The following is a 23,251-nucleotide window of genomic DNA, read 5'->3' on the forward strand; positions in this document are numbered from 1 at the left end:
CGATCCGTACCAGCCTACGAGGCATGATGGCGACAGAGACACCTCCTCTCCATACCGCCGACTCGGCGGGCGGATGGGACAGAGCCATGAGGCCTCAACGGCTCCCGACGTCAACGCCTCGGGAAGGAGCAGAAGCCGAAGCCGGCAAGTCGGCCACTAGTTCTTAGGGACTTCATTGTAAAGTGCCAGCGCCTATATAAGCTGCACTACCCCCCTCGTGCGGGGGACGATCGACCATTCTCACTTCATTCTAGTCTTAGCGCTACTCAGGGAGAGAGACCTTCGTCTACCTTAGCCTCCCCGAGCAGCCGGATACAGCTCTAGGAGCACCATTGTACTGTGTGATCACCATATACACTCATAGCAGGAGTAGAGGTTTTACCTCCACCGGAGGGCCTTGAACCTGGGTACGTCGACCGTGGCATTCGTCCCCATACCCGCATCCGGATACCGCCGTGAGACCATCTAGGAACCACCTTCGATTAGCCACCCTATGGCATATGCCGTGACCATACCACGACAACACCTTTGTTGAATATCATGTGAGTTTCTATGCATGTTCGTCTTGTCTCAAGTAAGGGAGATTTTCATGATCATATGGTTTGAGTATGCATATTGTTAGAGAAGAACATTGGGCCGCTAACTAAAGCCATGATCCATGGTGGAAGTTTCAGTTTGGACAATTAATCCTCAATCTCTTATGAGAATTTTAACTGTTGTTGAATGCTTATGCACTAAAGAGGAGTCCATTATCTGTTGTCTATGTTGTCCCGGTATGGATGTCTAAGTTGAGAATAATCAAAAGCGAGAAATCCAATGCGAGCTTTATCCTTAGACCTTTGTACAGGCGGCATAGAGGCACCCCTTTGTGACACTTGCTTAAAACATATGTTATACGATGATAATCCATGTAAATCCGAGCTAATTAGGACAAGGTGCGAGCACTATTGGTAATCTATGCATGAGGCTTGCAACTTATAGGATATCTTATACATAACACATATGCTTTATTACTACCGTTGATAAAATTGTTTCTATGTTTTCAAAATGAAAAGCTCTAGCACAAAAATAGTAATCCATGCTTCCCTCCGCGAAGGGCCTATCTTTTACTTTATGTTGAGTCAGTTCACCTATTCTTTCTATCCTAGAAGCAAACACTTGTGTCAACTGTGTGCATTGATTCTTACATGTTTACCTATTGCACTTGTTATATTACTTTGTGTTGACAATTATCCATGAGATAAATATGTTGAAGTTGAAAGCAACTGCTGAAACTTATATCTTCCTTTGTGTTGCTTCAATGCCTTTACTTTGAATTTATTGCTTTATGAGTTAAGTCTTATGCAAGACTTATTGATGCTTATCTTGAAAGTACTATTCATGAAAAATCTTTGTTATATGGTTCAGTTGTTTACTCATTGTCTTCACCATTGCTTCGAATCGCTGCATTCATCTCATATGCTTTACAATAGTATTGATCAAGATTATGATAGCATGTCACTTCAAAAATTATACTTGTTATTGTTTACCTACTCGAGGGCGAGTAGGAACTAAGCTTGGGGATGCATGATACGTCTCAAACGTATCGATAATTTCTTATGTTCCATGCTTGTTTTATGACAATACCTACATGTTTTGTTCACACTTTATGATGATTTTATGCGTTTTCCGGAACTAACCTATTGATGAGATGCCGAAGAGCCAGTTCCTGTTTTCTGCAGTTTTTGGTTTCAGAAATCCTAGTAAAGAAATATTCTCGGAATTGGACGAAATTGATACGTCCCAAACGTATCTATAATTTCTTATGTTCCATGCTACTTTTATGATGATACTCACATGTTTTATACACATTATATGTCATATTTATGCATTTTCCGGTACTAACCTATTGACGAGATGTCGAAGAGCCGACTGTCTGTTTTCTGCTGTTTTTGGTTCAGAAATCCTAGTAAGGAAATATTCTCGGAATTGGACGAAATCAACGCCCAGGGTCCTATTTTTGCACGAAGCTTCCAGAAGTCCGGAGAGGAAACGAAGTGGGGCCACGAGGTGGCGCCACACTAGGGCGGCGCGGCCTGGCCCTTGGCCGCGCGTCCCTGTTGTGTGGTCCCCTCGTGACGCCCCTTGACCAGCCCTTCCGCCTACTTAAGGTCTTCATCGCGAAACCCCCAGTACCGAGAGCCACGATACGGAAAACCTTCCAGAGACGCCGTCGCCGCCAATCCCATCTCGGAGGATTCAGGAGATCGCCTCCGGCACCCCGCCGGAGAGGGGAATCATCTCTCGGAGGTCTCTTCATCGCCATGATCGCCTCTGGATCGATGTGTGAGTAGTTCACCCCTGGACTATGGGTCCATAGCAGTAGCTAGATGGTTGTCTTCTCCTCATTGTGCTATCATGTTAGATCTTGTGAGCTGCCTATCATGATCAAGATCATCTATCCGTAATCCTACATGTTGTGTTTGTTGGGATCCGATGAATATTGAATACTATGTCAAGTTGATTATCAATCTATCATATATGTTATTTATGTTCTTGCATGCTCTCCGTTGCTAGTAGAGGCTCGGCCAAGTTGATACTTGTGACTCCAAGAGGGGGTATTTATGCTCGATAGTGGGTTCATGCCTCCATTAAATGCGGGACGATGTGACGGAAAGTTCTAAGGTTGTGGATGTCTTGTTGCCACTAGGGATAAAACATCGATCCTTTGTCTAAGGATATTTGTGTTGATTACATTACGCACCATACTTAATGCAATTGTCTCGTTGTTTACAACTTAATACCGGAAGGGGTTCGGATGATAACCTGAAAGTGGACTTTTTAGGCATAGATGCATGCTGGATAGCGGTCTATGTACTTTGTCGTAATGCCCTGATTAAATCGCATAGTACTCATCATGATATATGTATGTGCATTGTTATGCCTTCTTTATTTGTCAATTGCCCAACTGTAATTTGTTCACCCAACATCTGCTATCTTATGGGAGAGACACCGCTAGTGAACTGTGGACCCCGGTCCTATTCTTTACATCTGAAATACAATCTGCTGCAATTGTTCTTTACTTGTTCTTCGCAAACAACCATCATCATCCACACTATACATCTAATCCTTTGTTTACGAAGCAAGCGGTGAAATTGACAACCTCACTGTTACGTTGGGGCAAAGTTCTGTGATTGTGTTGTGCAGGTTCCACGTTGGCGCCGGAATCACTGGTGTTGCGCCGCACTACACTCCACCGCCATCAACCTTCAACGTGCTTCTTGACTCCTACTGGTTCGATAAACCTTGGTTTCTTACTGAGGGAAACTTGGTGCTGTGCGCATCACACCTTCCTCTTGGGGTTCCCAACGGACGTGTCAACTACACGCATCAGAAGGTGGCAGAGAACCGGAGAGGGGCCAGAGGAGAGCCACAGGCCCACCACACAAGGTGGCGGCGCAGCCCAGGGGGGGAGCGCGCCCCCTGTTGTCTGGCTGCCTCGTCAGCCCTCCGACTCCGACTCTTCGCCTATAAGAAGCCCCCTGACCTAAATCTTCGATACGGAAAAGCCACGGTACGAGAAACCTTCCAGAGCCGCCGCCATCGCGAATCCAAGATCTGGGGGACAGAAGTCTCTGTTCCGGCACGCCGCCGAGATGAGGAAGTGCCCCCGGAAGGCATCTCCATCGACACCACCGCTATCTTCATCACCGCTGCTGTCTCCTATGATGAGGAGGGAGTAGTTCTCCTTCGAGGCTAAGGGCTGTACCGGTAGCTATGTGGTTAATCTCTCTCTCCCATGTACTTCAATACAATGATCTCATGAGCTGCTTTACATGATTGAGATCCATATGATGAGCTTGTAATCTAGATGTCGTTATGCTATTCAAGTGGATTTTACTTATGTGATCTCCCGGAGACTCCTTGTCCCACGTGTGTAAAGGTGACGAGTGTGTGCACCGTGTGGGTCTCTTAGGCTATATTTCACGGAATACTTATTCACCGAGTTATGATTTGAGTTTGATGTCTCTATGAAATTGTGGTGTGTTAGTACCTCCTATGAATGCTCACGAGTGACAGCGTGGGGTGTTTATTAGTACTTGGGAATACATCTTTAAGGTTTGCCTACATGATGAATTAGTGTTCGTTATCTTGCCAGAGAGTAATTCAGAATAGCATAGTGAAGTGCTTATTTATATTCCTTTATGATTGCAATGTGCTGTATATCACTATTAATCTATGTGCTACTCTAGTGATGTTATTAAAGTAGTCTATTCCTCCTCCATGATGTAATGGTGACAGTGTGTGCATCATGTAGTACTTGGCGTAGTTTATGATTGTGATCTCTTGTAGATTATGAAGTTAACTATTACTATGATAGTATCGATGTGATCTATTCCTCCTTTCATAGTCTGTCGGTGACAGTGTGCATGCTATGTTAGTACTCGGTATAATTGCGTTGGTCTATCATGCACTCTAAGGTTATTTAAATATGAACATCGAATGTTGTGGAGCTTGTTAACTCCGGCATTGAGGTGCTCTTGTAGCCCTACACAATTAGTGGTGTTCATCATCCAACAAGAGAGTGTAGAGTGGTTTTATTATGTGATCAATGTTGAGAGTGTCCACTAGTGAAAGTATGATCCCTAGGCCTTGTTTCCAAATACTGCAATCATCGCTTATTTACTGTTTTACTGCATCTTTACTTCGTGCAATATTACTACCATCAACTTCACGCCAACAAGCTATTTTCTTGCGCCGTTACTACTGCTCATATTCATTCATACCACTTGTATTTCACTATCTCTTCGCCGAACTAGTGCACCTATACATCTGACAAGTGTATTAGGTGTGTTGGGGACACAAGAGACTTCTTGTATCGTGATTGCAGGGTTGCTTGAGAGGGATATCTTTGACCTCTTCCTCCCTGAGTTCGATAAACCTTGGGTGATTCACTTAAGAGAAATTTGCTGCTGTTCTACAAACCTCTGCTCTTGGAGGCTCAACACTGTCTACAAGAATAGAAGCATGCGTAGACATCAGCTACTTCAAATAATGATGGACAAGGGGGATCTGTTGAAAATAATGGGGTACAAGGGATGCAATTGCATGCTCAACAAATCGAGGAGATTAAGATTGGGTCTATTAATGTGCAGCTTAGTCCCACATGTACACCTTGTTCTGTCCAAAAATTTGTTTTAAAAAAAGCAATTTTATAAGCCATTATCTCATGTTGAAATCCTTTTGCAAAATGACAAAAACGATGCTGATTTTGATGCAGATGTTATACCCAGCAAATCCACCTCGGGATTGCCCCAGGTGGAAATCTAGGAATCGGGATCTGTCGCTCGGCAGGGCCAAGTGGCAGACAATTGCCGACGGTGAACATCCATTGGCTGCAGCCGCTGCTGTCGAGCAGCGCATGCAGCCTGCTCCTTCGGCTGTCGCTTTGCAGGCAAGGCGCCCGATAGCGAGCTGCAACAGCAGCATGCAGCATGGCAGTCGCTGCGCTGCTGCCATGTGCGCGTGCGTAGACAGGCCAGACCCACTGGCGGGATCTTCTGTGGCCATGGAGGCTGCTGAGAGCGGCTCTGCATCGACTGCGACGCTGCAGAAGATCCTAGCGGCCAGCGGGAGCGTGCCACGGTCAGCCAAGCGTGCAAGTGGTGATGGTTCACTGGCGGGATCCTCTGTGGCCATGGAGGCTGCTGTGCAAGGCTCTGCGTTGACTGCGACGCCGCAGAAGATATTGGCAGGCAGCGGGAGCGTGCCACGGCCGACCAAGCATGCAAGTGATGATGACGAGGCAATCATTGCCAGGGAACAACCAATGATTGGCAGTATTGGGATCAGGGAGCTCGGATCTTCTGTGTCTCGTTTAGATATGGGAAACGGTATGGTGCTTAATTCTGAAAATGGTGTTTCTAATTTTGTGAAATATATGAATTTCTCGGTAAACAGTATGTTAGATATCCGGCTTGAGGGAAGTGTAATTTCTGATGCAGGTGGTGTAATGCATCCTACCTTGGCTATGTCTTTGGAACAGTCGGTGGATGACGCTAGGAATGAACACATTTTGAGCAAGAATGAAGAGGATGATAGAATTGGTCTTCAGCGCCAGATGGGGATTGCCTCATCTATGAAGATTAATGGTAAGTCCCCTATCTCTTGTCAGTTTTCTTACAACCATACACTATCCCCTTTATCTTTATCCCTAATAGAGAGTTCATCAAATGTGCTAGCTAAACCCACTATGGAAGAGGTTATTTCTTTTGGGGGGACATCAAAGGCATCAATAGGAGTGAGGTCCAGCTCTCGATTGGAGAGTCATCATGATATGGATATGCCCCAGATGGAGAAGGCAATGAGGCAGGCACAGTTGCGTGAGGTTTCCTGCAGTTTAGGTAAACCTACAACTCCAGCATTCTCCATTGTGAATATCTCAGATGAGGAAATTAGTCATAGAGCGAATCGTTAGGAGTTTCTTTAGGTTTCTTGGAGGGGGATGTGGCAAAGTCTATTAAAGGTATTAAGTTGTTAGAAGAGGAACATATTCTAACAATATTACAAAATAATATGTGTGAGAAGGATATTGCAGATCGAAGAGGGATTGTCCTCTCTTGTAATGTCAAAAGTATCTAATTTATGTGAGGATTTGGTAGAGGAGGATGATATCCTGTTGGGTTTGGATGATCATGTGGAGCACATAGAGCCGGTTATGAAGGTGAAGAAAACTAGGCAGAGGAAAGTTTAAGATACTAATAATATTCGCAAACATGCTAGGAAAAGAGTTAAAAAAAAATTCTCAATGCAGAATATAAAAGGAATAAACTGGACCTCCGGAGGTTTTGGAGATTCTGCTAAACATTTTTTTTTGTTAAAGAGGCAATTATAGAACATAAGTTAGATTTCATAGCCTTATTGGAGACTGGGAGAACTAACTTCTCTATACCCTTTTGAATCAACTTGCTGCGGGATATAATTTCTCCTAGTTTTGTTTACCACCTCTTGGCCGTTCTGGAGGTATTCTAGTGGGAATAAATTCAGATACACTTCAGGTGTTAAAAGTTAGCACAGGTGATTTTTGCGTAAAGCTACATATTAAATGTAAGCAAGATGGTTTTGAATGGATTATGATGCCTGTCTATGGGGCTACCCAAGACATGCATAAAGCAAAATTTTGGCGGAATTAGTAAGAACTTGTGAATCAGAAACATTACCTATGTTGGTAGGGGGTGATTTCAATATCATAAGAAAGAGGGAAGAAAAAAATAATGATAATTTTATGGCACGGTCATTTTAGGGCACGGTGGCCTTTTCTTTTTAATGCAATCATTGAGTATTTGAACCTACGTGAAATTGCTTTATCAGGGAGACAATGTACGTGGGCAAGTCGGCGTATTGAACCTACATATGAGAAGCTAGATAGAGTTTTAGCATCTATATCGTGGGAACAAAAGTTTCCACTTGTCAATGTACGGGCATTGACAAGAGCGGATTCTGATCACACCCCGATTATTGATTCGGGAATAAAATCACATCTAGGTAATAAGTCGAAATTCCCTTTTGAGTTACATTGGTTGAAACAAGAAGGTTTTTATGATGTGATAGTAAGGGAGTGGAATTCAGTTTTACAGGGAGTGAATCCTATGGAAGTTTGGTTGAATTAGTTAAGGCATATTAGAAGTTTTCTTAAGGGTTGGGCGAAGAATCATAGTGGGAAATATAAAAAAGAAAAAGAGAAATTATTATATATTATTGATCTTTTAGATTTGAAAGCGGAAACAAATCCATTGAATTCGAATGAAAGGGAAGAGCTTAAGAAAGCAAATGAAAGTTTAAATAAACTAAGAAGGGAAGAGGAGTCGAAATGGGCTCAACGAGCAAAAGTTAAACATATTCAAGAGGGAGGGAATAATCCGAGATAGTTTCACTTGATAGAAAATGGTAAACACCGAAAAAAGAAATCAGTTGGAACAACAAGAAGGAACTATTGTAGGGGATGATAATTTGAAGGTCTATATTACTGAATTCTATAAAAAATTGTTTGGGGCATCGGCACCAAGTAATATTTCATTAGTAGAGGATATGGTACAAGATATACCGCAAATTTCGATGGCTGAAAATGAGATTCTAACAGCTCCTTTTTCCGAAGAGGGTGTGTATGAGGCAATCTCACAAATGGAACTTAATAAAGCTCCTGGACCGGATGATTTTCCAGCGGATTTTTATCAAAAAATTGGGAAGTAATAAAAAAAGACTTGATGGCGTTGTTTACTCAGTTTAGTAAAGGTGAATTGCCTCTTTACAAACTTAATTTTAGCGTAATCACATTACTACCCAAGAAAGAAGATGCGGTCCAAATACAACAATATAGACCTATTTGTTTGTTAAATGTATGTTTTAAATTTTTTACTAAGGCTGGTACTAATCATATAACAGGGATTGCCCCAAGAATTTTAAAACCAACACAATCAGCTTTTATGCCAGGAAGAAATATTTTGGAAGGGTTGGTCATTCTTCATGAAACAATTCATGAGTTACACACTAAGAAATTGGATGGGGTTTTGTTTAAAATTGATTTCGAAAAGGCTTATGATAAAGTGAAATGGCCTTTTTGCAACAAACGCTGAGAATGAAGGGTTTTCCTCCGGAGTGGAGTAGAATAGTTCAGCAGTTTGTTCAAGGGGGGAGCGTGAGTGTCAAGGTTAATTATGACATTGGTCGTTATTTTCATACAATAAAAGGGTTGCGACAAGGGGACCCTCTATCACCAGTGCGTTTTAATATTGTAGTGGACATGCTTGCCATCTTAATTGAACGTGCAAAAGATGATGGTCAAGTAGGAGGGCTTATCCCTCATCTTGTTGAGGGTGGCATCTCTATATTACAATATGTTGATGACACGATTTTTGTTTTTAGAACATGATTTAAAAAAAGTTAATATGAAATTAATTTTATGTCTTTTTGAAGAGCTCTCGAGACTTAAAATTATTTTTCATAAGAGCGAGATTTTTTGTTTTGGAAAGGCCAAGGATGAGGAGGTCCAGTACAGACAGATCTTTGGATGTGACGCTGGTTCACTCTCCTTTAGATACTTGGATATTCCTATCCATTATAGGAAGCTTAAGAATTCTGATTGGTATCCGGTGGAAACCCGATTTGAGAGCAAGTTGGGATGTTGGAAAGGGAAATTACTATCTATGGTGATAGGCTAATCCTTATCAATTCAGTATTAACTAGCTTACCGATGTTTAGGTTGTCCTTTCTACAAATACCTATTGGGGTAAGGAAACATTTGGATTTCTATAGATCTAGATTCTTTTGGCTGTCTGATGAACAGAAAAAGAAATATAGACTCACAAAATGGAATACTGTATGTCGGCCTAAAGATAAGGGGGCTTAGGTATTGAGGTTCTTGAAATCAAAAACAGATGTTTATTGAGCAAATGGCTTTTTAAACTTCTTAATGAGGACGGGGTGTGGCAAGAATTTCTACAACCCAAATACTTAAGACAAAAGACCTTAGTTGAGGTACAGGTTAAGCCTACTGATTCTCCCTTTTTGAAGGGATTGATGGCGGTTAAGGAAGATTTTCTTTCTAGAGGTTATTTTAAAGTTGGAAATGGGACGGGTACACGTTTTTGGGAAGATACATGGTTAGGAAAAGTGTCTTTAGCTTAGCAATATCCGTATTTGTAATATTGTTCATCACAAAAATGTAACAGTAGCCCATGTGTTAGCCCAAACCCCTCCGAATATAAGTTTTCGGCAGGTGTTGAATGGTAACAAATGGACATCTTGGTTACAATTGTGTCGCAAACTGATGATGGTAACCTTGAATGAAGAAAGTGACCGGTTTGTCTGGAATCTCACACCTAAGGCCCTGTTTGGTACAGGAGTATTAGCTAGGTTTCCAGTGTATTATCCCGGCGCAATATTATTACACGTAAAATCATGAGTTGGCCGTTTGGCGGGCCGGTTTACGCGGGGATCAACTCCAGAAAACTCCCCGATACACGCCGGATTGACGTGTATTCGAGACGCTCCTCGTCCCTCGCGTTTTTCTGCGTTGGCGACGCTGACGCTCGGAGCGACGCCCCATCTGCGTCTGTGAAGACCTCCACTCCGGCCCGTCTGGCGTCTGCAACCTGGAAGGCCACCGCCGGATTCTAGCTGCTCCGTCCCATCAACCATGGTCGATCGATTCTACTATATCTTGTACTTGATTCTACTGTATCTTGTACTTGATCTGGACTTTCTTAGCTAGTACTGATTCGAGTTCTACTTTTCAATCCAATGAGTCACACTAGAACACTTGAACTAGTACTCGAAAATTGCTTCTTTGTTTAGCTGATTCTTTGTCAACTTTGATTTCTGAATGTATCAAGTACCGTTGATTGCTCTTGGAGCGTAAACTTCCAAGTCGAAGAGATTTCACTTCGTAACTTGTCCGAACCGTGAAAAAAAGTCTGCTGAAATTCAAGTTCGTATCCCTGCCTTCCAAATAGAAAACCAATGAACAGTATTGACGAGTGAGGGTATTTTGGTGTAACAAAGTGTTTTTGGTGAGAGGGGTGTTTTCACCCAATCCCCTCCAAAAAATACTCTCAAATACTCTATAAAACACTTTTGCCAAACAAGGCCTAATGGTTTGTTTATGGTCAAGTCTATGTATGAGGATATTATGAGTGATCATACCCTTTTTTAAGAAAGTATCTATGGAAGATTAAAATTCACCTCAAGATAAAGATATTCATGTGGTTTTTGAGTAATAAGGTTTTGTTAACTAAAGATAATCTAGCTAAACGACACTGGAATGGGTGCAAGAAATGTGTCTTCTGTGGAGAAGAGTAATCTATTCAACACCTATTCTTCGAGTGTCCTTTAGCTAAGCTTCTTTGGCGCACAGTGAATTTTACATATGATCTTCCACCTCCAACCAATACTAGTAATATGTTTGGTAATTGGTTGAATGGAGTAGATATACAATCTAAGGCTTTTATCCGGATTGAGGTTTCTGCTTTATGTTGGTCTATATGGAGGGTCAGAAATGATATTATCTTTAACAAAAAACAATCTTTCCATTTCTTGCAGGTTATCCATATGGTATCACATTGGGTTCAGCTTTGGCCTCTCCTGTCGCCGGAGGGACAGCGGGATACCATGGTTTCTAGATGCACACGACCCTAGATGGTCGCTCAGTGCCTGGCTGGCTGGCGTCAAACTAGGAGATTACTTTGATGGCTACTCATAGTAGTTTGTGCATTTGTCGTTGGTTGATTTTTGTATCAATTCTGGGCGATGCTTGATTTGTAAAACTATATTTAACTTGCTTTTATGAATTAATGGCCGTGTGCATCATCATGATGCAGAAGCCGGGGTGATACTCCCTATTTTGAAAAAAAGTATTGCATTAGTATATAAGGTTTGATATCTTTTGCACAAGACAAAAAAAAGCAATTTACTTAACTTTGACAACATGTGTTTTACATTAAGAATGAACCTTCACTCCAGCTTATTATCGGTATGACATGTCCTGCATACTACCAGACGTAGATCGAATACAAGTATGATCTTCACATCTTAAATATGATTATCAGTTGTAATAACCCAGAACATAGGAACAACGAAGGGTAGATTTAGAAATGGGATGCGCATTTCATCGCAAAACGGGGGAAATTTTCGCGCCTTATTGCAACTAAACCTAAGAGGGATCGAGGTTCTCTCTCATTTTGCAATTAGGGTTAGGCAATGTGAGTTAGGGAAATTTCGACATGATCTCTTTTGTATCTTATCAATTTGGGAAATGATTTCATTTGACAAGTATTAATACATTGAACAATAAGCATTACACAATATAATTATGGAATTCACAATTCAAACACAACTTATGAATTCAAATGACTTTGAATTTCAAATTGAACATTAAATACAATATTTAATCAAGAATATAAACATTACATAAGACAAAAGCTCATAAACAAAACTTGAGATTTATTGATACACAACACAAATTACAAAGTCTTTACAATATTCTTGATACAAGAATGGAGGAATAATAAACAGTAATGAAAAAGGAAAATTACAAGATTTTCCTAAACTAAAAACTAGACTAATGCTTGAAGAACATCTTCTGGTCATATTCACCTTCAAACCTGCAAAACAAATAACAAGTACTAGCCAAAATATAAGTGTTAGCAATTTCAGTTTGGACAGTTAACACAAATCACTGAAATTCAGTTTGGACAGTAAAACTGTCACTGCACACTTGTGCTTGTCCAAATTCCTGGACAGCACAAGATAAGACCAGGCAGACCAAAACTGAGCAGCCACAAGGGGGCTCAAGTTTCCACATATGAAGGCTGTTGCTAACCATGCAACAGCAAGGCAATGCAAGGGATGAGTCACAAAGTAACCAGGCCTTGTGTGTCATGGCCAGGGTAGAAGTAGGGAGCATATAAATAGAACACAAACCCTAGAACCTTGACAAGTCGACGTGATAAGGTAATTCACCAGGTAAGGGTGAAGCTAGAGCCAACACAAGTTCATCTAGTTCATACTCAAGAACAGCACCAACACACAACCACTTAGCCACCAGGAATCATGGTGACCTGAGAAGATCAACCAGAACCTGGAGGTGAAGGGCTTTGAACAAACCACAAGTCTGCAACAACAAAATATTTCATTCTAGGAGCTGGAACAAGGTATACTTAGTTCCTGGACAAATCCAAGGGATCTGATCCATAATATATGCATGACATAATCATGGGATTGAGCAGATGCTCAAGTGGGTAGATCATCACTTGGTTTTCACCAAGGATTACTGCCAGTCCAAAAGCCACTAAAAATGGAAATCATCTAGATACGACATCTTGTACACTCGGAGCTAGTAATCATGCACGAGATGCACATACTAGCAAGATCATATGCACGGACAAAGACAAGTAGATGTGTTGCAATGAATAGCAGCTAATTCAGACTACACAGTAAACCCTAAGCTAGTAACCATCAGTAAACCCTAGATTTCATCAGGCAAGCATATTGGCATTCATATCTAGTATGATCCCCAAATATGCAAGCAAAGGTTGAGTAGCCACAAGATCCAATTAATTAGGTGAGCAACCAATCAGTAGCAAGGCTACTGAGGTCACATCACACTTAGCACCAAATAAAAGAAAGCCAACTATAGCACATCATTATCCAGGAATGGATTCAGATTTATTTGCTTGCTAAACAATCATAAGTAGCAGATTCATTTGCAAGCAAGTCATTTAAATCATTACTCCATAAGCAGTTCATCATAACTTAATTAATACAAGCATGAATTTATCACAGATCCATGCTTAGTACTGACAGTAGCATAATATAAGGCAACACAGTTTAATCACTGCATAATAGCTACTGGATCTAGTCCAGTGAGCTTGAATGAGCAACAGTACAAGTAAGCAGCAACATCAACAAAGAAAATGAATCACTTAGCCACAGAATTAATCAGTAAGCCATCACTGACATTTAATTGATCAAATGGATCAATTGAATCAAGTCAAGCCACACAGATAAGCTAGCCAACAAGCAATGAATGATCCAATGGATCATTAGCTTACACAGGAAGCACAGAAGCATTTCACCAACACCACTGGCACACACAAGTGTCACTGATGCAACACAGTACACCTAGACAAGCAAGTATGACATGCCAGTAAGCACAAGCAAGCTCTTAAGCAAGCACAGCAGAGCATAGCAAGATTAGAGCAGGCTAAGAGCAACAGGTAAGCAAGCAAAGCATGAACAGCAAGCAAGGCAACCCTGGCCGCATACCAGAAATTGGTGCTTTGGCCATGGGCTTGCAGCAAATGAAGGTATAGGCAGACTAAGCAGCCATGGCAGTGCTCTGGGTGATCACAGGATCACCAGAGAGCCACAGAACATGAGGAGGAAGAAGTACAGTAGCAAGGGAGGCGCACAGACATGAAGGAGAGAAGGAGGAGGTGAAGAACTTACACGCGTCTGGTGGCAGAAGCTAGGGCATGGCGAGGCAGTGCTCGCGCGGCCATAGCATCTGCAAAGCCAGGGTAGGCGCCGACGTTACGCCGGCGAACACGAACACACCATCGCAGCAGAGCACCAGAGACGACGGCACAAGTACTGCGAGCAGCACCTGCGCCAGGTCAGTCTCGGAGGCGCACACGTCGTCGGCAAGGACGAGAGCTCGTCGGAGATCGTCAATCGCCAAAGGCGATTCTCCACGAGATCCAGAGAGGGGCGATCCACTAGGAGAGGAAGAGATGGGAAAACCACGCGGACAGATCGGTAGATCTTCGCGCGGCGGTTCTGATTTGTTAAGTGGCGAGAGCAGGGGAGTATGGAGGTGGCCGGAGAGTGGCGGCGGCCATGGCGGCGACGCCATCGCCACGGGAGACGCGAGAGAGTTAGGGTTAGGGACGAGCGAGTGTGAGAGACGAGTGAGGAGCGAGGTGGGCCGCGTCGGCGCCACCGACCCATTAGGGGACATGCCTTAGTGGGCTGTCCTTGGGCTTTAGTTAAGTGGGCTGGCCCAATAGGGGCCAGGGGTATTTTAGTCTTTTGACTTTTTAGAAAAAGACCAGAATCTCACCAATTTTAATAAATAAACTACAACTCTAAAAATCCATTAAATTTTGAATTAGTAAATGAAAAAATATTCTTAACCAGAATAAAATATGAAATAAAATTTAAGAAACAAATTCAAATTTATGAATTTGATGAATTTAAAATAATGATTTGGAATTTCAAATTATTATTTCCTTGTATTTAAAATTCAAGGAAAAATCTCAAATAAGTTTAAATACTTATTTTCAAGCATTTCAAAATGAAATTCTACTATTCCAAGTCATTTCTATTGAGAAAGGTATTTCTCAAAGAAAGATGCTCTATTCCCTATTTATTCCAGAAAATATAGAGATAACTCTATTATTTCAAATTATTTTTGGAATGAAAAATAAACCATCAAGTCAAATAGTTTTACTTTGAATTATTATACTTTATGAGAATTAGAATGATTTACACTTTTAAATCTATTGCAAATTACTGTCAAAGACATAAATCGTAACTCAACCCTAAATTGCTATAACCCAGCGGGGGAAAGGGATTCAACATAAAATAATACATCCATGATTGCATTATTTGGATTTTATAACATTGTCCTTACCGGACAATGATGCTTCTTACAGAACCCGAGGTCCAGGTTCCATCAACTGCATTGAACTGCACTATCTCACAGTCCACGAGCAAGTTCACCCTTGCTCATACCAACTTGAGTATTTTCTATTACTTTAATGCAAAGCTATATACTTATCACTCCCGCATCGCAAATGAAATGTTACTTTCCAACTATGAATATGACTATGTGGCTGGCAATGGAACCATGGTATGTGTTGATATGGTGGAGGTTCCATTGCATGGGTTATATCACCCTAGGATTAATTACCAATGCCGTCCAGTGATTCTAGCGCCGTACAAATCGCGTTGACCATGAGATCTATAATGGCTCTGGGGAAGCCAGCCGTATCTTTTCCCTTCTGCACGCCAACGGATCTGTAGAGCCGGTGGGGTGTTGGAGGCATCGCCGCAATAGGTTGGGATATCCTTTTAAATCCCCATCCATTAGTGATGATAAGCTCTACGATCTATGAAGGATTGTCCGGAGTACACCGTGAGTAAAGCCGTATTATCGGGGGAAGTCTACTGGGGGTGTACGGTTGGACAAAAGGGTGGGTGATACGTCTCCGACGTATCGATAATTTCTTATGTTCTATGTCATATTATTGATGATACCTACATGTTTTATGCACACTTTATGTCATATTCGTGCATTTTCTGGAACTAACCTATTAACAAGATGCCGAAGTGCCGCTTCTCGTTTTCTCGCTGTTTTTGGTTTCAGTAAATCCTAGTAAGGAAATATTCTCGGAATTGGACGAAATCAAAGCCCAGTGGGCCTATTTTTCCACGAAGCTTCCGAAGTCCGAAGACGAGATGAAGAGGGGCCACGGGGTGGCCAAACCCTAGGGCGGCGCGGCCCCACCCCCGGCCGCGCCGGCCTATGGTGTGGGCCCCCGTGCCGCCTCTTGACTTGCCCTTCCGCCTACTTAAAGCCTCCGTGACGAAATCCCCGCACCGAGAGCCACGATACGGAAAACCTTACCGAGACGCCGCCGCCGCCGATCCCATCTCGGGGGATCCAGAGATCGCCTCCGGCACCCCGCCGGAGAGGGGAATCATCTCCCGGAGGACTCTACACCGCCATGGTCGCCTCCGGAGTGATGAGTGAGTAGTTCACCCCTGGACTATGGGTCCATAGCAGTAGCTAGATGGTTGTCTTCTCCTCATTGTGCTTCATTGTTGGATCTTGTGAGCTGCCTAACATGATCAAGATCATCTATCCGTAATTCTATATGTTGTGTTTGTCGGGATCCGATGGATAGAGAATACCATGTCATGTTAATTATCAAGTTATTACATATGTGTTGTTTATGATCTTGCATGCTCTCCGTTTCTAGTAGAGGCTCGGCCAAGTTTTTACTTTTAACTCCAAGAGGGAGTATTTATGCTCGATAGTGGGTTCATGCCCGCATTGACACTCGGGACGATGGACGTAAAGTTCTAAGGTTGTGTTGTGCTCGTTGCCACTAGGTATAAAACATTGGCGCTATGTCCGAGGATGTAGTTGTTGATTACATTACGCACCATACTTAATGCAATTGTCCGTTGTTAGCAACTTAATACCGGAGGGGGTTCGGATGATAACCTCGAAGGTGGACTTTTTAGGCATAGATGCAGTTGGATGGCGGTCTATGTACTTTGTCGTAATGCCCAATTAAATCTCACTATACTTATCATGTCATGTATGTGCATTGTTATGCCCTCTCTATTTGTCAATTGCCCGACCGTAATTTGTTTACCCAACATGCTTTTATCTTATGGGAGAGACACCTCTAGTGAACTGTGGACCCCGGTCCATTCTTTAATACTGAAATACAAATCTGCTGCAATACTTGTTTTACTATTTTCTATGCAAACAATCATCTTCCACACAATACGGTTAATCCTTTGTTACAGCAAGCCGGTGAGATTGACAACCTCACTGTTTCGTTGGGGCAAAGTACTTTGGTTGTGTTGTGCATGTTCCACGTTGGCGCCGGAATCTCCGGTGTTGCGCCGCACTACATCCCGCCGCCATCAACCTTCAACGTGCTTCTTGGCTCCTCCCGGTTCGATAAACCTTGGTTTCTTTCTCGAGGGAAAACTTGCTGCCGTGCGCATCATACCTTCCTCTTGGGGTTGCCCAACGAACGTGTGAAATACACGCCATCAAGCTCTTTTTCCGGCGCCGTTGCCGGGGAGATCAAGACACGCCGCAAGGGGAGTCTCCACTTCTCAATCACTTTACTTTGTTTTTGTCTTGCTTTATTTTATTTACTACTTTGTTTGCTGCATTATATCAAAACACAAAAAAATTAGTTGCTAGTTTTACTTTATTTACTGTCTTGTTTGCTATATCAAAAACACAAAAAAAAATTAGTTTACTTGCATTTACTTTATCTAGTTCGCTTTATTTACTATCGCTAAAATGAGTAATCCCGAAGTTGAAGTTCGTTCATTTAAGCAACAAGGGGGAGAATGTTTAAAAGATGCTTGGTATAGAATTAGTGATGCCCATAATAGGTGCACTAAGAAACACTCCACTACTATTCTACTCGTGAATTTTTATGTTGGTATCTCTAGCCGGAATAGATATGTTCTTGATTGTCTCGCGGGAGGTAACTTCCTAGGTGCTCCCGCTTTAGAAGCTAGCTGTGTTATTGAGAGTTTATTTGGAACACCACCTCGTTAATGAAACTAAAAGTGAAACCTCCCTTGAGGATGTTATGAAAAAATTGGAAACCATAGAGAAAAATTGTAGCGTTGAAACTAAATTGGAAATATTACTTGATAATACCGATAAACTTGATAAAATCCTAGGAGGAATTAATGAAAGAATTGCTACTCTAGAAACTTGTGCTATCCATGATAATCAAACCCATAGAATTGGTAAACTTGAAGAAGCTATGAGAAAATTGGGTTCAACTTTTTCTTCTCTTAAATTTAATGAGAAAGCTTATGTGGGTAAGGAGCAAAAATTCATGTATGTCTCTAAGGTGCCTAAACCAAAGAATTACTATAGGCCTAAAATTGATAAAACTCCCAACACCGCTGGTAATGATGTTGATGCTTCGTCTCTTGATGTTACTTGAGTTACACTTTCTCGCGCCTAGCTGAAAGGCGTTAAAGAAAAGCGCTTATGGGAGACAACCCATGTTTTTATTACAGTATTTTTGTTTTATATTTGTGTCTTGGAAGTTGTTTACTACTGTAGCAACCTCTCCTTATCTTAGTTTTATGTTTTGTTGTGCCAAGTAAAGTCTTTGATAGAAAAGTAAGTACTAGATTTGGATTACTCGCGCAGTTTCAGAATTCTTTGCTGTCACGAATCTGGGTCTATCTCCCCGTAGGTAGCTCAGAAAATTACGCCAATTTACGAGCATGATCCTCAGATATGTACGCAACTTTCATTCAATTTGAGCATTTTCGTTTGAGTAAGTCTGGTGGCCTAATAAAATCCATCTTTACGGACTGTTCTGTTTTGACAGATTCTGTCTTTTATTTCGCATTGCCTCTTTTGCTATGTTGGATGAATTTCTTTGATCCATTAATGTCCAAGTAGCTTTATGCAATGTCCAGAAGTGTTAAGAATGATTGTGTCACCTCTGAACATGTGAATTTTTATTATGCACTAACCCTCTAATGAGTTGTTTCGAGTTTGGTGTGGAGGAAGTTTTCAAGGATCAAGAGAGGAGTATGATGCAATATGATTAAGGAGAGTGAAAGCTCTAAGCTTGGGGATTCCCCGGTGGTTCACCCCTGCATATATTAAGAAGACTCAAGCGTCTAAGCTTGGGGATGCCCAAGGCATCCCCTTCTTCATCGACAACATTATCAGGTTCCTCCCCTGAAACTATATTTTTATTCGGCCACATCTTATGCACTTTGCTTGGAGCGTCGGGTTGTTTTTGTTTTTTGTTTTGTTTGAATAAAATGGATCCTACCATTCACTTTATGGGAGAGAGACACGCTCCGCTGTTGCATATGGACAAATATGTCCTTAGGCTCTACTCATAGTATTCATGGCGAAGTTTCTCCTTCGTTAAATTGTTATATGGTTGGAATTGGAAAATGCTACATGTAGTAACTCTAAAATGTCTTGGATAATTTGATACTTGGCAATTGTTGTGCTCATGTTTAAGCTCTTGCATCATATACTTTGCACCCATTAATGAGGAAATACTTAGAACTTGCTAATTTGGTTTGCATATTTGGTTTCTCTAGAGTCTAGATAACATCTAGTATTGAGTTTTGAACAACAAGGAAGACGGTATGGAGTCTTATAATGTTTTCAATATGTATTTTATGTGAGTTTTGCTGCACCGTTCATCCTTGTGTTTGTTTCAAATAACCTTGCTAGCCTAAATCTTGTATCGAGAGGGAATACTTCTCATGCATCCAAAATACTTGAGCCAACCACTATGCCATTTGTGTCCACCATACCTACCTACTACATGGTATTTATCCTCCATTCCAAAGTAAATTGCTTGAGTGCTACCTTTAAAATTCCATCATTCACCTTTGCAATATATAGCTCATGGGACAAATAGCTTAAAAACTATTGTAGTATTGAATATGTACTTATGCACTTTATCTCTTATTAAGTTGCTTGTTGAGCGGTAACCATGTTTCTGGGGACGCCATCAACTATTCTTTGTTGGATATCATGTGAGTTGCTATGCATGTCCGTCTTGTCTGAAGCAAGAGAGATCTACCACCTTCATGGTTGGAGCATGCATATTGTTATAGAAGAACTTTGGGCCGCTAACTAAAGCCATGATTCATGGTGGAAGTTTCAGCTTTGGACACATATCCTCAATCTCATATGAGAATAATAATTGTTGCCACATGCTTATGCATAAAAGAGGAGTCCATTATCTCGTTGTCCATGTTGTCCCGTATGGATGTCTAAGTTGAGAATAATCAAAAGCGAGAAATCCAAAATGCGAGCTTTCTCCTTAGACCTTTGTACAAAGTGGCATGGAGGTACCCCATTGTGACACTTGGTCAAAACATGTGCATTGCAAAGATCCGGTAGTCCAAGTTAATTAGGACAAGGTGCGGGCACTATTAGTATACTATGCATGAGACTTGCAACTTGTAAGATATAATGTACATAACTCATATGCTTTATTACTACCGTTGACAAAATTGTTTCATGTTTTCAAAATAAAAGCTCTAGCACAAATATAGCAATCGATGCTTTCCTCTTTGAAGGACCATTCTCTTTACTTTTATGTTGAGTCACTTCACCTATCTCTCTCCACCTCAAGAAGCAAACACTTGTGTGAACCGTGCATTGATTCCTACATACTTGCATATTGTACTTGTTATATTACTCTATGTTGACTATTATCCATGAGATATACATGTTACAAGTTGAAAGCAACCGCTGAAACTTAATCTTCCTTTGTGTTGCTTCAATACCTTTACTTTGATTTATTGCTTTATGAGTTAACTCTTATGCAAGACTTATTGATTCTTGTCTTGAAGTACTATTCATGAAAAGTCTTTGCTTTATGATTCACTTGTTTACTCATGTCATCACCATTGTTTTGATCGCTGCATCCACTACATATGTTTACAAATAGTATGATCAAGGTTATGATGGCATATCACTTCAGAAATTATATTTGTTATCGTTTTACCTGCTCGGGACGAGCAGAACTAAGCTTGGGGATGCTTGATACGTCTCTGACGTATCGATAATTTCTTATGTTCTATGCCATATTATTGATGATACCTACATGTTTTATGCACACTTTATGTCATATTCGTGCATTTTCTCGGAACTAACCTATTAACAAGATGCCGAAGTGCCGCTCCTGTTTTCTCGCTGTTTTTGGTTTCGGAAATCCTAGTAAGGAAATATTCTCGGAATTGGACGAAATCAAAGCCCAGTGGGCCTATTTTTCCACGAAGCTTCCGAAGTCCGAAGACGAGACGAAGAGGGGCCACGGGGTGGCCAAACCCTAGGGCGGCGCGGCCCCACCCCCGGCCGCGCCGGCCTATGGTGTGGGCCCCCGTGCCGCCTCTTGACTTGCCCTTCCGCCTACTTAAAGCCTCCGTGACGAAATCCCCAGCACCGAGAGCCACGATACGGAAAACCCTACCGAGACGCCGCCGCCGCCGATCCCATCTCGGGGATCCAGAGATCGCTCCCGCACCCCGCCGGAGAGGGGAATCATCTCCCGGAGGACTCTACACCGCCATGGTCGCTCCCGGAGTGATGAGTGAGTAGTTCACCCCTGGACTATGGGTCCATAGCAGTAGCTAGATGGTTGTCTTCTCCTCATTGTGCTTCATTGTTGGATCTTGTGAGCTGCCTAACATGATCAAGATCATCTATCCGTAATTCTATATGTTGTGTTTGTCGGGATCCGATGGATAGAGAATACCATGTCATGTTAATTATCAAGTTATTACATATGTGTTGTTTATGATCTTGCATGCTCTCCGTTTCTAGTAGAGGCTCGGCCAAGTTTTTACTTTTAACTCCAAGAGGGAGTATTTATGCTCGATAGTGAGTTCATGCCCGCATTGACACCGGGACAAGTGATGTAAAGTTCTAAGGTTGTGTTGTGCTCGTTGCCACTAGGGATAAAACATTGGCGCTATGTCCGAGGATGTAGTTGTTGATTACATTACGCACCATACTTAATGCAATTGTCTCGTTGTTAGCAACTTAATACCGGAGGGGGTTCGGATGATAACCTCGAAGGTGGACTTTTAGGCATAGATGCAGCTTGGATGGCGGTCTATGTACTTTGTCGTAATGCCCAATTAAATCTCACTATACTTATCATGTCATGTATGTGCATTGTTATGCCCTCTCTATTTGTCAATTGCCCGACCGTAATTTGTTCACCCAACATGCTTTTATCTTATGGGAGAGACACCTCTAGTGAACCGTGGACCCCGGTCCATTCTTTAATACCGAAATACAAATCTGTCGCAATACTTGTTTTACTATTTTCTCTCGCAAACAATCATCTTCCACACAATACGGTTAATCCTTTGTTACAGCAAGCCGGTGAGATTGACAACCTCACCGCTTCGTTGGGGCAAAGTACTTTGGTTGTGTTGTGCAAGTTCCACGTTGGCGCCGGAATCTCCGGTGTTGCGCCGCACTACATCCCGCCGCCATCAACCTTCAACGTGCTTCTTGGCTCCTCCCGGTTCGATAAACCTTGGTTTCTTTCTCGAGGGAAAACTTGCTGCCGTGCGCATCATACCTTCCTCTTGGGGTTGCCCAACGAACGTGTGAAATACACGCCATCGTGGGTTTGCAGACGCGGAGAAGGCGGTGTGGGCTTGGATTTTCATACCTGGCCTCACACCAAAGGAAGTGTGAACGGGGAAAGTTCCCGCGGATGGCAAAAGGGGGTGGAATCTCTTATGGGAAAAGTAACGCACCTCTGCAGTGTATCAAATTGTGGCTGTCACTCCTTGATCCGGGAAGGGAACTGCGAACGCGGCAGGAAAGGAACTCCATAAAGTTCTAATCAACCTGTGAAGACTGACGGGCATAGTTTTCATAATAAAAGCAACCTTTTGAAGAAACGATTATGAAACATGCATTGACCTGCGATTTCCTGATCAATGGTCGTAGCTAGTGCATAAAACACCTTTTTACTCTTTTAGAACTTGCTGAGTACCTCTGTACTCACTTTCTTTCGACACCCTTGCTAGATCGTGATCCGGAAGTGGAGGCCATCAACGATGGAGCACCGAAGGAAGCTACGAGCTGGTCTACGAAGAACCCGATCTTACCGGCGGAGTTGAAGGAGTAGACTATGGGATAGTCTACGGACCCGATGACACCGAGGTGGAGGAGTAGTGATGAACCCTAGCATCATAGAGCCGAGCAGCCGTAGAACTTACTTAAATAAGTTGTTGAGCTCTCCTTTATATATGGTTATAAGTTGTAATCGTACTTAAGTAGTATCTTAGGGTGTTCTCATAGGACCTGTGAGAATACCAACTTCTTAAGACAATGTTTGTAATAAAGTATGGAGTGTTATGACCTTCAATGTTTCTGTTGTACCACTCTGAGGGATATGGCAATTTGTGAAGAAGTCCCTTCACA

Source organism: Lolium rigidum, chromosome 7, assembly GCF_022539505.1.
Source record: "Lolium rigidum isolate FL_2022 chromosome 7, APGP_CSIRO_Lrig_0.1, whole genome shotgun sequence".
Taxonomy (NCBI): domain Eukaryota; kingdom Viridiplantae; phylum Streptophyta; class Magnoliopsida; order Poales; family Poaceae; genus Lolium; species Lolium rigidum.